The sequence below is a fragment of the Siniperca chuatsi genome, linkage group LG16, assembly GCF_020085105.1.
Source record: "Siniperca chuatsi isolate FFG_IHB_CAS linkage group LG16, ASM2008510v1, whole genome shotgun sequence".
Classification (NCBI taxonomy): domain Eukaryota; kingdom Metazoa; phylum Chordata; class Actinopteri; order Centrarchiformes; family Sinipercidae; genus Siniperca; species Siniperca chuatsi.
The window spans coordinates 26,337,640-26,350,275 of NC_058057.1; the positions used below are offsets into that span (position 1 = coordinate 26,337,640).

General features: G+C 39.5%; 1 protein-coding gene across 9 annotated transcripts in view; it reads right to left on the reverse strand.

Moving 5' to 3' along the window:
* The window catches only part of LOC122863118 (filamin-A-interacting protein 1), a 47,885-nt gene that overhangs the window by 24,826 nt on the left and 10,423 nt on the right, over positions 1–12,636 (reverse strand). The window contains exons 2-3 of one of the 9 annotated variants that reach the window (XM_044169258.1): positions 6,349–6,425; positions 296–364 (exon numbers count right to left, since the gene is read on the reverse strand). The exons of 6 other annotated variants lie outside the window; for them this stretch is intronic. The gene's annotated coding sequence lies outside the window, so the exon portion shown is untranslated. The remainder of the gene's footprint in view (positions 1–295; positions 365–6,348; positions 6,426–12,636) is intronic. 2 more of the 9 variants (XM_044169259.1, XM_044169256.1) reach the window with 2 other exon arrangements.

The window sequence follows — 12,636 nt, forward strand, 5'->3', positions numbered from 1 at the left end:
AGTCACTGGTGGTGTGTCTATGAACACTGAGATTTCTAACTAACATTTTTAATGCAAGAAACAACCACATTTTTCATCATCCTTCCCACAACGTTCATATCTGCTTATTGTTTCTGTTCTTTGCTTGATTTTCCAGCAACATAACCCATTAATACAATGCTTTGTGGCAGCCCAGTCTCGAATTTTGATTGTTCTTGAATGCACCACGAAAGCACATTAGCAAGTGATGATAGAAAGACTTTGACAAGAAAATAAAGGCGACGAAATGTTCGCCATGATGGATTACCTATCTTACCTATCAAAGTTTCAACTTCTGCAAGATGGTTTTCATCGCGTACTGAAATGATCTTGCACCAAGAGCTGCCTGGAAGGTAAATCAAAAAAATAAAAATAAAAATAATAGTATGATTTGGAGAAGGAATCTCATTGTGTCTCATGCTAAAGTAAAATAATAAGACATGATGGGAACCGGTACAATGTGGTGTCTGGATATGTATTGACAACTAGTATTTTAAACAATGAACCAGATCATGTGAGGGATATGCTAAAGAGTATAAAAACTAAAATCAGAATTGTCTATTTTAAGGTAAATTCTTCGATCATGCGCTGCCAGTCACTGTGAGAGTCAGATGGTTGTCGCTACTTCACACTTTGGCTTAATTTAAGTTGAACAAACAAATGATGATGAAATCGACAGCTGGGTGGGCTGATATTGGGTTGGGGTTGGGATGGGATGGGGGTCCTGACAAACGAACAGGTTATATGCTATTGGATCTGAACTAGGCCAGAGTTCCCCGAGGCTGCAGGTCTGGATGAAAGCAGGCCATGACTCAGCCAGAGAGAATCCTGGCAGTGAAGTGGTAGCAACCACGTTACCGCTGCCTATTATTAATAGTTGTTTCAGGGGAGAAGCCAAGATCCCCCATGTGTTGAAACCACAGCGCTGTCTTCTTTCTGACAGTCAGCTCGGTGAACTGGAAGACTCACTGGTAGAGCTGGTAATCAAAGCCAAGACCAGCATGAAGCAGCAGCTGGAGGTTTGGGCTTCAGAGGAAGAACCTTGTGGATCTGGACGAGTGTCTGGAGTCACAACCTCTTTTATGTGCAGTGGGCGGCCCAAGAGCCTTTATATCACCTACTGTACATGCGCTCAGATACACATTACAGTAATCAAAATGTCACACTTGCACGCACATACATGCATACTTTTCTGGTTTTACAGACAAATTAATGAAGGGTTCTTAATTGGAGGTCTTTCTGTCTGTTGAGATTCCAGTTGGCAGACTGGAGTTTATCAATTCTGTCATTACACCCTGGACGAACTGCAGCTGCTCCTCCTTAGCTCCACCAAGCATTAATTCAAGGTTTTAGAAAAATAATTGTCAAAACTGAGAACATTTTTTTATTTTTTTTATTTACTAAATTACCTTTTTGGATAAACTAAAATGACATCAACCTTTTGTTGATACAAGTTTCTGAAATATAGTATAAGTGATCCTTAAACATGGACCTTCATTCTGCAACTCAAAGTGAGTAAACAGTGAGTCTAAGGTCTGTAAATAGACAGTTTGTTTACAGGTTGTGTAGAAGTTGTCCTCCGGGTTGCCAAGTGTTACATCGGAGGGTTTTGCAGGTCTCTATAGAACGGAGGCCGCATGCCAGCACGGTGTCGTATCGAGTCTCGAATAAGCAAACTGAGCAGTGTAAACAGTTTAACTTCTCCAGAGAGGAACTCTGATTGATAATCATTTCACAGTGACCTTTATCAGCGTTGCACCATGATGAACAGTCGAGCACTGATGCTAGATTCCACTTGGTGGTTAGACCGTCAGAAACAGTCCACTCTGCTAGTGCAAACACACCCTAAGGCCTCCATGACGTCTTGGAAATGGAAATACTTGAGAGAGCCAGTTCCTTAACTCTGTAACTTTATTTCAAACCTCCGTCTACTTGTACTTTATGGCCAAAAGTATGTGGAGATCTTGTACTTTTGGTCTGGGTCTGCTGAATGCTACAGTATACAATGATATTTTAGACAATGTGCTTTGAACTTTGAGGCAGTTTGTTTGTCCCTTTCCTGTTTCAGGAACCCCCTTGCCCAAATCTAGGTCCATGATATTTATGGTTTCCCCAGTTTGGTGAGGAAGAACTTGACTCGTCTGCACAGAGCCCTGACCTCAACCCCTTCCAACACTTTTTGGGATGAACTAGAACGCCGACTGTGATCCAGGTCTTATCACCCAACAACAGTGTTGGGCCTCGCTGATGCACTTTTGGCTTAATGGGAGCAAATCCCTGCAGCAGGTTCAGCATCTGGTGGAAAGGCTGAAACCAGAAGAGTGGAGTCTGTTATAGCTGCAGGTCAATGCCCATTGTTTTAGAATGAGATGCTAAACAATCAAATGAGTGTGATGCTCCTGTGTCTACATACTTTTAGCCATGTACATGACTGACCCATGATTATATTGTAGTTTACTATGTAAGCTTTTGATATAAGGGCTGTAGATATGCAATGGCTAACTAGAGTCTTGCATGTATTCTTCTGAGTATTTGTTTACAGTGGGATGCTAGCAACCACTGCAGTGAAAGATGGCTTCAAAAAGTGGTTTCCATCTACACGTCAATCTCCTATGGGACAAATGTAGATAAACCAAAAATATAACCCGCCAAATGTATTGTAGATCCTCCCAAGGGAGGTATTTATGGAGACGTGATGAGGCTAAAGTGGTTTCTCTGATTTACGCTTCAGCCCGGATCAAACCTCAGACAGCTGTGGCCCGCAGTCGACACACGAGACCTACAGTGGATAAGTGATAGGAGGTATGTTGGCAGCAGGGTGTCTTAGTGGTTAAAAATCTCATCCAGTAATGAGAAGGTCACAGGTTTGACCCCAAAATCTAAAAGTGTTTCCAAAACACTTGCCATGTGTCCTGCTGAAATGTCTGTGTGCAGCACATGCCTGGAGTAAGCGATTCAAAAATTCACACTGCCGTTGAATGTATCATACTTTAGTTATTTCTCTCTTACATGTTTTCTAATCAATTAAAAAAAAAAACTTAATGAATTATTTTTAGAGTGGCTAACTGTTCATTAACACCGCTAACATCGACATTGACGTGTAATTCTTTTTACCAAGTGCAAGACATCATAGCTATCAGAATTTCATAATAATCGCCTACTCTGAATTACCACAAGGAGGTTGACAAACTTTTTTTTAAGCCACATAGCGGCAGGGTTCTTAACGAAACTGTCGGTCCACCACTTTAGTCCAGACTGAAATATCAAACTGACTTTCCTCCTCCAACAGACATTGACATTTTTGGTTACTAATGGATGGTTTGCCATGAAATTTAGTACATTAATTTTTCCCACAGAATTGTGCCATCCTCAGACTAAAATTTCACTTTGTCCAAAACCTGTAGCGCTAATGACATTTCCACCAACCTCAGTTGTACTTTGTGTGTAGTGCTAATAAGCAATTGCCAGTATACAAGCTAAAATAAGGTTGTGAACATAGTAAAGTAAATTTTATTTACAGCCCAAAGCCTCAAGGGGCTTTACAATCTGTACAGCATACGACACCCTGTGTCCTTAAACCCTAATCGTTACACATTAGCATAACATTGTGAACAAGTGTGCTGAAGCTAGTATGGCTGTGGACTCTTTATTAGGTTGTGACCTGGTTGCTTGTAATTAATCTGTATGACATGATGTGAATGCAGCATTTAACAGTAATGCTAACACATAACAGGCCAGTGTTTATAATGAGGCATGTTACATAATAATATTGTAACAAACTAACAGTGTGTTATGCTAATATTAGCGTTACTCATAACTTACAGCTTTGTTAATCATACGTTAAACATGCTTACATACTCTTTTGACATTTCCAGAACAGCTGCACAGTTTAGTTTACGTCGGAAGTATAAGACCAACATTGGCCTAATGAGTGGTCTGTTCGAAGCAGGTTAATACAGCCCACTATAACTCAAACACTACACTAAATGTAACTGCTGTCCTTCACCTCTAATTGTGAGCTGGACGCTGTGCAGCAGACGCAGCTGTTTGTTTGAAATTTTAAAAGGGGTATTTTTAGGGTCTCCCCACTTGTGTCCAGAGTCCAACAAGCGGAAACTCCAGGGCTATCACTTTATGATCCATCAGCAATCCCACGGATGCCTGAGCCTCCATTTTAACTTCACAGCTGCAGCTCTCACACTCCTCCATAACGCCACTTGTTGTAAATGAACGGCATGTTTATCATGCTAGCTTAAAAAGCTTCAGTTGTTAGCTAAACAGAGGTCACGTACGGTCAATCCCTGCCACAGAAACACCAGAGCTATAAACGTCCACTGGGTCATGTTTCTCTGTGTTTGTTTCAGCTCTTGTAATGCTATTGAGAGACGTGTCAGAGGTAAACATAGATCATGCTAGCATTTCTGGCCTCTGTGACCAGTGGGCTAATTGTTTTCTCTTTTTTTGACAACATGAGCTGCACCAATACAAGTTACGTTATTCCCCATTGATCTCATGATTAAAAGCAAAGATGACATCTTTGTACTACAGGATCATGTTAGTATTGGTGACAATTAGCTGGATAAAAGAGGCTATTAGTTCACATGGCTCAACAGTCCAAACATTTTGGCTTCCCGGTGCGAAACTCACCCTGCGGCTGTTGTATTTAGTGTCAAGCAGGAGAAACAGGGAATAACACCCAAACACAGACTAGGAGGCAGAGCAGGTGCAGATCAATGATTTTTAATAGCAAACACAAGGCTTACATGGATAATCAAGCAGGCAGAGATAAACAAAACAGGAGAATAGGCAAGAATCCAAGAGGGAGCAGACAAAACACACAAAGTCCAAGAACAAAGGACGGGACACTTGAAACAAGGACAATGACGATCTGATGAGGGAGTGACACAGACTAAATACACTCAGGTGAAGGGAGACAACAAGACACAGGTGAGACTAATCAGGGCGGAGCAAACAATCAAAACTGGCGGGATAAGCAAGAGAAAGTAAAACTACACAAGACACATGAGGGAAGGAGTCTTTCAAAATATAACAGGAAATAACACACATAAACCCTCAAACCATGACAGCGGTGGCCATATTAGACTAAAGGAGTATACTTTTCTTAGAATGGTTTTTATTTTGTTTTTTTAAACATTGGTTGCTCTGCCAAAGCTGTCTGCTGGCCTAAATTGCTGTCATTACTGAAATAAAGCAAACTTCTAATGTTGGCATTGAAATTATGTCTCTTTTTAGCACACAATGTTCATCTATTTAAAAATAAATGACAGAACATTACAAAAAAATTGTAAAAAAAAAAGAAAGCTTTTCCTCCCAGAAAACCATTTTTAGCACAGTTAAAACCGTCAACAATCATTCTCCTTTGTCCGTGCCCACCAATTAAACTTTTGTCCATCTTTTAGTAACTTTTTCAAACTCAAATCTCAATGTAATTTTCATAATACTGGACAGATCAGTCAACTTCTTCTTTTGTAAAACCAGGCATGACTGGTATTCCCATATCATGGTGCACAGATATGGAATTAATACCTCATTTTTATTAAAACAAATTAATTTCATTACAGTTGTCAGTACATTTAGCTCATGCTGTCTAATTAATCTTGATGATTTCTGATTGAGCTTTTCTTGTTTTATATATTATTGTACGCTGATTGGTGCTGCGTTGCTCTGTTTATTTTGTGGCCTATTTTCCTTTCCTTAAACTATTTATATGGGTTGTTTTTTTTTTTTAGCAATTCTTGACCCCTCCTGTCACATCAGTTTTACTTCTGGTATTTGTTTGGGGTTTTTTTGTGTTGTTTTGTGCGGGGGGGGGGGGGGACTATAATCTAAACTAAAACTAACCAACTGCCTCTCTCTTGCCGACTAATATCCCTTTAGTTTATACTTGTAATGATCCTTTCCTGCATTATGTCTATCCCAAAATCCTGTTTCAAGAGGAAAAACATTACATTAAAGACTCAAAGTTGGGAATGTAAAGGCAGCAGGCTGCTTTGTCAAGTTTAGCGTGTTTATTTTAAACTTTTTTTTTTCTCTGATACTAATGACTTAAAATTACAGTGAGCTTTAAAATGTGATGGTAAATAAGACGTCTAATTCAAGATGACTTTAATGCAACTGTGCAGAGCTCCCCATGGTCTGCTTTGAAAGTGATGGCAGCTGTCCAAATTCACCAGCTCAACTTTGTCGTTCTTAAAACTTTGCTTTTCGTGTGCAATATGATTTAGACATGTAGAGTCAAAAATGACTATATAAGGGAACAACCAGCTTCGTGAAGAGGTCTAAAGAGGTCTGGCGGTCGTTGTAACTCACCATAAGGGGGAAAGTACTGCAGTCAGTCATCTGTGCTGCAGGAGGGCTTTAGACACAGAGTCCTCAGATGCTGGAGGCTGTTAGCAGACGTAGAATAACTTTACAGTAGAGCCAAAACAAATACACTCACTGTCATTAATCCACTGTTTAATATTTCAGTCAAATTTGGATAATGATTTGTTAGATCTAGGAGCTATAATATTGATTCACAGATTTCATTATTCCCTAAATGCCTCTGACCTTACACTAGTTCAAAGTCCTTATTTCTCCTCAGACAACAAATCTGCAGGAGAATCACACCAGCAAAATCTCTACATTTATTTCTTTTGGTGCACCTCCTCAAATAATACGATTTGTTATCACGCACAAAATTGCTTGAATGCTCTTGTACATGAGCTGCATAATGAGGCATTTATGAAACTGCACCTGGATAAATTAAAGATTTAAAAATATCCTTAACCTCAAAAAGCAGATATTTTCTGTAAAACTGTGTGCTAGATTTACAGTTAGAAGAAGCAAGAGAAGAAAATTTGATGAAGTTTACTGGGCCCATTTTAATTTCTTTTTAACAGTGACTTACAGTATTCAGTATTTTCTAAATGCTACATATTATAGAAAGTGAAAGGAGTAACCTCCACAGCCATGTGTAGGCTGGAGACAGCAGGGCGAAACACAACTTAATAATTATTATTAATAGACTTATGTCAGATTTATTTCACGTAAAACATTCTGTGAGCTTAGCAACCATTTAGTGATGCCTTATCTGTAAATAAAAACAGCTGAAGATGAGGCGCTGGAGGACTTTCTTTTTTGCCCCGAGTAATGTCTGCAGTCACAAACTACATACAGCCCCAACAACCACCACCGAGATGGCAGGGCAGCTCGTATGTTGCCTAAGAGGCTAAACCTGGGGCAAAATAAACTCTGCAAATCACTCACTACTGCTCGTAAAGCTTAAATGCTGTAAGCATGGACGGATCCAGGGGGCGGGGCCACATGGGCATTGGCCCCAGCTGAAATCTGATTGGCCCCTCAAGTGCCAAATCTCAGCACGTCATTGCCTGAATTTTGAAAGACACATTGCTCTAATTCAGTGTGTGTGTGTGTGTGTACTAAAATGTACAATACAATAAAGTGAAATTGCTTTATTCGTCTCTGTGTTGTGTCCATAGGCTATAATTAATATGGACAGACAATTCCAGCTTCCCAAAATTGGCAAATATGGGAGACGAGTCTGCACCGCCTGCATAGGGATATTTGTCCTCCCCAATAAATAACATTGTTGTCTGGTGCCTGAATTTTGTCACAATTCTACCCTAAGTTGATTTGCTGTTAGGTAGGTTTTGTGGTTATTTACATGCAGGAAGAAAAATCACCAGAAAGTGGGAGGACTCCCAGACCCCCTGTATAATACCGGGCCCCGCTGTGTAAAGTATGGCACTTTTGTGGCCCCTGATTTAGAAAATCCGCCCCTGGTTGTGAGCGCACGGTAACAACTGAAGGCGACTAACCATTACGATCACCTCTGAGCTTCTCCCATCTGGATTTTGACGCAACAACTGCAAAGGTCTTTAGAATCCACTTATCACGACCTAGCAACCACACGGAACTGACTCTTCAGCTCCTTTCAGCTAATATACAACTCACACCTCAACAGCGTTTAGTACAACTAATTTCAGTGATTACAGAGAGTTAGACTAACATTTTGCAACACTTCTACTCCTTTCTGTACACTCCAGCACATTACAGGGGTCACATTTTAATCGCAATGTCAACTCCTTTTTCATTGCTTACATCTAAGCTTTATTGTATTTTAAAATTGATATTGTCTGGTGTCTCTTTTATATCTTAATGCCTTTTGTGACTTGTGTAAAGCACTTTGAATTGCCTTGTTGTTGAAATATGCAACACAAATAATAAAGTAACACCATGCTGTGGCTGAAAAGGGCACCAGTTATCCACAGCTCAAAGTTTTAATGGGAAACCTCCTCCAGCCAAAGGTTTGCCTGCTCCGAGCTCAGCGGGCAGGGAGCCACTGACTATCTGGAGGTTTATTTCTATCCAAGTGAGCTTGTAAAACAGCGTGAGTGGTGTGAGAAATCTGGGCGGTAACAGCTCCTGCGGCCACTCGATGAAAAAGGTGGTTTCCGAAGAAACTTTCCAACAGTAGTCATTTTTTTTAGCCACAGCACGTCATGCTCAAGCTTTTATGAGGAGGAAAGCGGCTGCTGAGCGGTTCAAGTTCACTAGCAGGTCAAAATGCCTTTTAAACAGTCACAGTTTTGACTTTAATCTAATTTCCCTGTTGTTAATAGTGATAATTGTGAAAAGTGATTTTTATTTTTTTTGGTATGCGATTGGGTTATTATTGTAATCCTGAATCCAGTCAGTCTGGGTTGAATAAGCGGGCTGCAGTTCTCCTTTTTTAATAAATCTTCTTTGAACAACATTAACATAGCAAGACAGGAAACAAACCCAACTTCTCTCTCTCAGGATTCATGTAAGACACACTAATTACATCCGTTACTGTCACACTCACAACTTTCCCCCATAAAACAGCAGCAGGTAGGAACTAAAATCACCCTGAAGCAAGGGGACAAGAGTAAGCAACTTAAATGTTACACAGCAACAATAATATTACTAGTGCTGTTAATGATAATGGAAAAAAAACAGCTACTGGAGTAATAATGATAACCTTTAATTCTGAAATAATACACTAAAAATACTTTACCAGTGTATTGTACCGCTAAGTTACACAACATAAATTAGTAAGATAAACTGAAGTAATTAAAGTAAACCATGATGTAATGTGTGCAGTAACCAAGGCTACAACGATTTCAGCTTCCCATGAGGATGACATGATGGAAAGCTCCAGAACGGCTACTAAACGGACCTTCAGGTGAGATTTTGTTTCCAAAGTCAAGAATGAACTTTGAAGCTAAAAGTCCTTAAAGGGACAGTTCACCCCCAAAATCAAAAATAGATGATTTTCCTCTCACCTGTAGCACTGTTTATCCATCTAGAGTGTTTTGGTGGGAGTTGCAGAGTTTTGGAGATATCGTCCATAGAGATGTCTGCATATATTTTTTATATAATGGGACTATATGGCACTCGGCTTGTGGTGCTTAAAGCGGCAAAAAAAAAAATAATTCTTTAAAAACTTAATAGCAACGTCTCTTTCCATAAATCATGACCCGGTTACTCAAGATAATCCAACAGAGCAGTTTCATGTAGGAGCTATTTTCTTTCTACCAATAGTTCCTACATGAAACTGCTCACAACAAGGTCCCATATATATAGAATAGTCCCATTATATATTCATATCTAGATGGATAAATAGCACTACAGGTAAGAGGAAAAATATGTGTTTTGGGGTGAAATGTCCCTTTAAAGTGCTACCAAAAAAATGGACATTTGAACATCCACAATTCCATGACAACTGGGCAAACTGCTGAGGAAGTTCATGTGATATTATCGAAAGATCCAGACAGCTTTCAGTCATAAACCAAAGTATTGGATAAATAAAAAATCTGACCTGATGATGGCGCTAGAGGAAAAGTCAGAGGATCACCAATATCAGTAGGATCCATCCTCGAGGCTCCATGAGTGTTTTGTACAAAATGTTATGGAAATCCATCCAATAGTTGAGTTCAGTCTGGACCAAAGTGGTGGAGCATCTGACAGACCGACATTGCCATTCCTGTAACCACACCGCTAACATGGCTAAAACGATAACAAGTTGACATTTTTGACTTTTTCACATCTTCCTGTATGTCCAACTAGTTATCCAGTCCGAGACAACCTCTCTAACCCGGTCAGGGTGAGGTCAATCTCGGAACCCATTGGCTTTATGTAGCTCTGGGGACAACGGCCCATGTTTCGGGGCTTCCGGTGTTGCCAGTGGATATCCAGATAACGGATATCCGGGCCAAGACTTCCTCTTCCGTGCGCCGGCCATTGTTTACAGTCCGATTAGCGATCGCAGAACCCAACGGCTGTCGTCTGACAACGATTTGAATGCATACAAATTTTAAAAAGCTAATCTCTGCGTTCTGAGATTGATAAAAAGCTAAGTTGTCGTCGGACGATAGCCGATGGGTTCCGAGATTGCATTTTGGCCAATGCATTCTGCATCTTTTGCTCTCCACACGGACTGTTTACCTGCATGCATCCAAAGCCCGCTCAAACATGATTGGTCAACACTACTCGGACTACAAACGGAAACCAGAACGCTTCAGATACCAAAATCTTGTCCCTTGCCTACAGATTCTGCATTCATATGCAGATATCTGTTTATAGAGATTAGGGTGAGGTCACAAGCTGTTTAGAGGCCTCAGACAACACAATGAAACTTTACACAGGTGTCCGCTTTGCACCGGTCAAAGTACATTTCCTACACTTTAATACTATGGTGACACAAGTACATGAGCACATTTACCTGCACAGGGAATGACATGGCAACAAAAATACACATTCTGTACCAGGGTCCGTGTAAATCAGAGTGTAGACCAATAGTGTTGCAAGAAACCAGTGGAGTTTCCTTGCATCAGCGTGTCGTTCTGGCTTTTATGAATCAATGGAAAACCACTCGACATTGCAGGCTGAAATATACCGTACAGTGCTCGACTATTATCACTCTATCAAGCACTATGCTTGAAATAGTGACACTTACACGCTCACATTACCATCTTCAGCACGTCATAGCGATAATCAGCATGTAGCGACGGCACGTGCTGAGACCACGTCATGAAGTGTTTCTATATTGAGATTTAAGACGAACATATCTGCTTAACAAAAGTTTGAAATTTAATTTTTGTTCCTCCATTACATTTCTCATCTGAAGTTCACCATTAAGAGGTGACGGTCACACTGTCCTCAGCGGCCCTCAGACTTTAGAGATACTCACACAGATATGAGCAGCACCACCTTTTTAAATCCTTTACTAAAGCTCACACATATCATATATATATATATATATATATATATATATATATATATATATATATATATATATATATATACACCAGTGGCTGGATCCCTACTGATTTTATTAGTATTTGTTTTGTATTTGTTCATCATCATTTTATCACCTGGCATCTAAACATTAAACGTGAAATTTCCTTTTCCATCAGTGTACACATTGTAGTATTATGCTCACAATTTGACCTCAGGCTAAATTTTGTACTAACTTATTTTGGAAGAAATCATCAATATCTAAATGACCTCAAATGTGGTGCAATTCTGACAACAAATTATACTTTTTCACATTTTTACAAGATATGGTAAAAACCTACTTTTGCAAACTGCTCTCAGGTTTTTTGGTGCATGAACTTATTCTCCATCTATCCTGCATTGTTAGATACCCTTTTCTCAAATGTTTATGTATCCATATTGTCTCTAACCTAAGTAAGCATATCGCTCCTTGTACGTTTTGACAGCTGCAAAGAGTTTGAACAGTTTGAAACTTCTTAGAGATTAAGTGAAACAACAACAGCAGCTGCAGTAGATCCCTTCTTTAAACTATATAAGATACAGGTTTATATACATTATCATATTGCAGATGACCTTTGACTGCAGCGACCCTGCCTTCATTACCTGCCACCTTATATGGGGGTCTTAAGGCTCCAGATGAGTGAGCAGCAGAGCCGTGAAGCGGCTGCTGCAAAAATAGAAGTTTAGTGTAAAACAACGCGTGAAAACCGGGTCAGAGGTCAGAGATCCGAGAGGAAGAGAAGTCATTTGTAATCCTGTTCTTTCATGGCTAAACTTTGCCAAGTGCGACTTTGCGATTTGATTGACAGTCAAAGTGCAGCAGAGCAGGAATTAGTGTCTGCTGTGGTTAACAGGTGGCAATTATGAGCCACGATTAATTCACTATTTTATACTTATTTATTCAAGTGAAAACAGAAAACAATACTGGAATGTCAAAAAACACACCGTGTATTGAGTACAAAACAGAGTTTTAACCTGCTGACATTGTTGTTGAAAAGTTTTGCTGGTTGCCAGAAGAAAGAAGATATTTAGCTGCTTCTTTTGGAAATAACCTGAAAAGCACTAGAATTGAATGAAGTCGCTTTCATATAATAATAATAATAATAATAAAACTTTATTTATAGAGCACTTATCAAAACAAAGTACAAAGTGCTTCACAACAAGAGAAATAAAATACCATGAATGACGAAATATAAAGAAATAAAACACATAAAATACACAAAAGCAATAAAATAAACAGTAAAATAAACAACCAGTTCAGGTAAAATCAGGATCTGCTTTCAGATAAAAATGTGT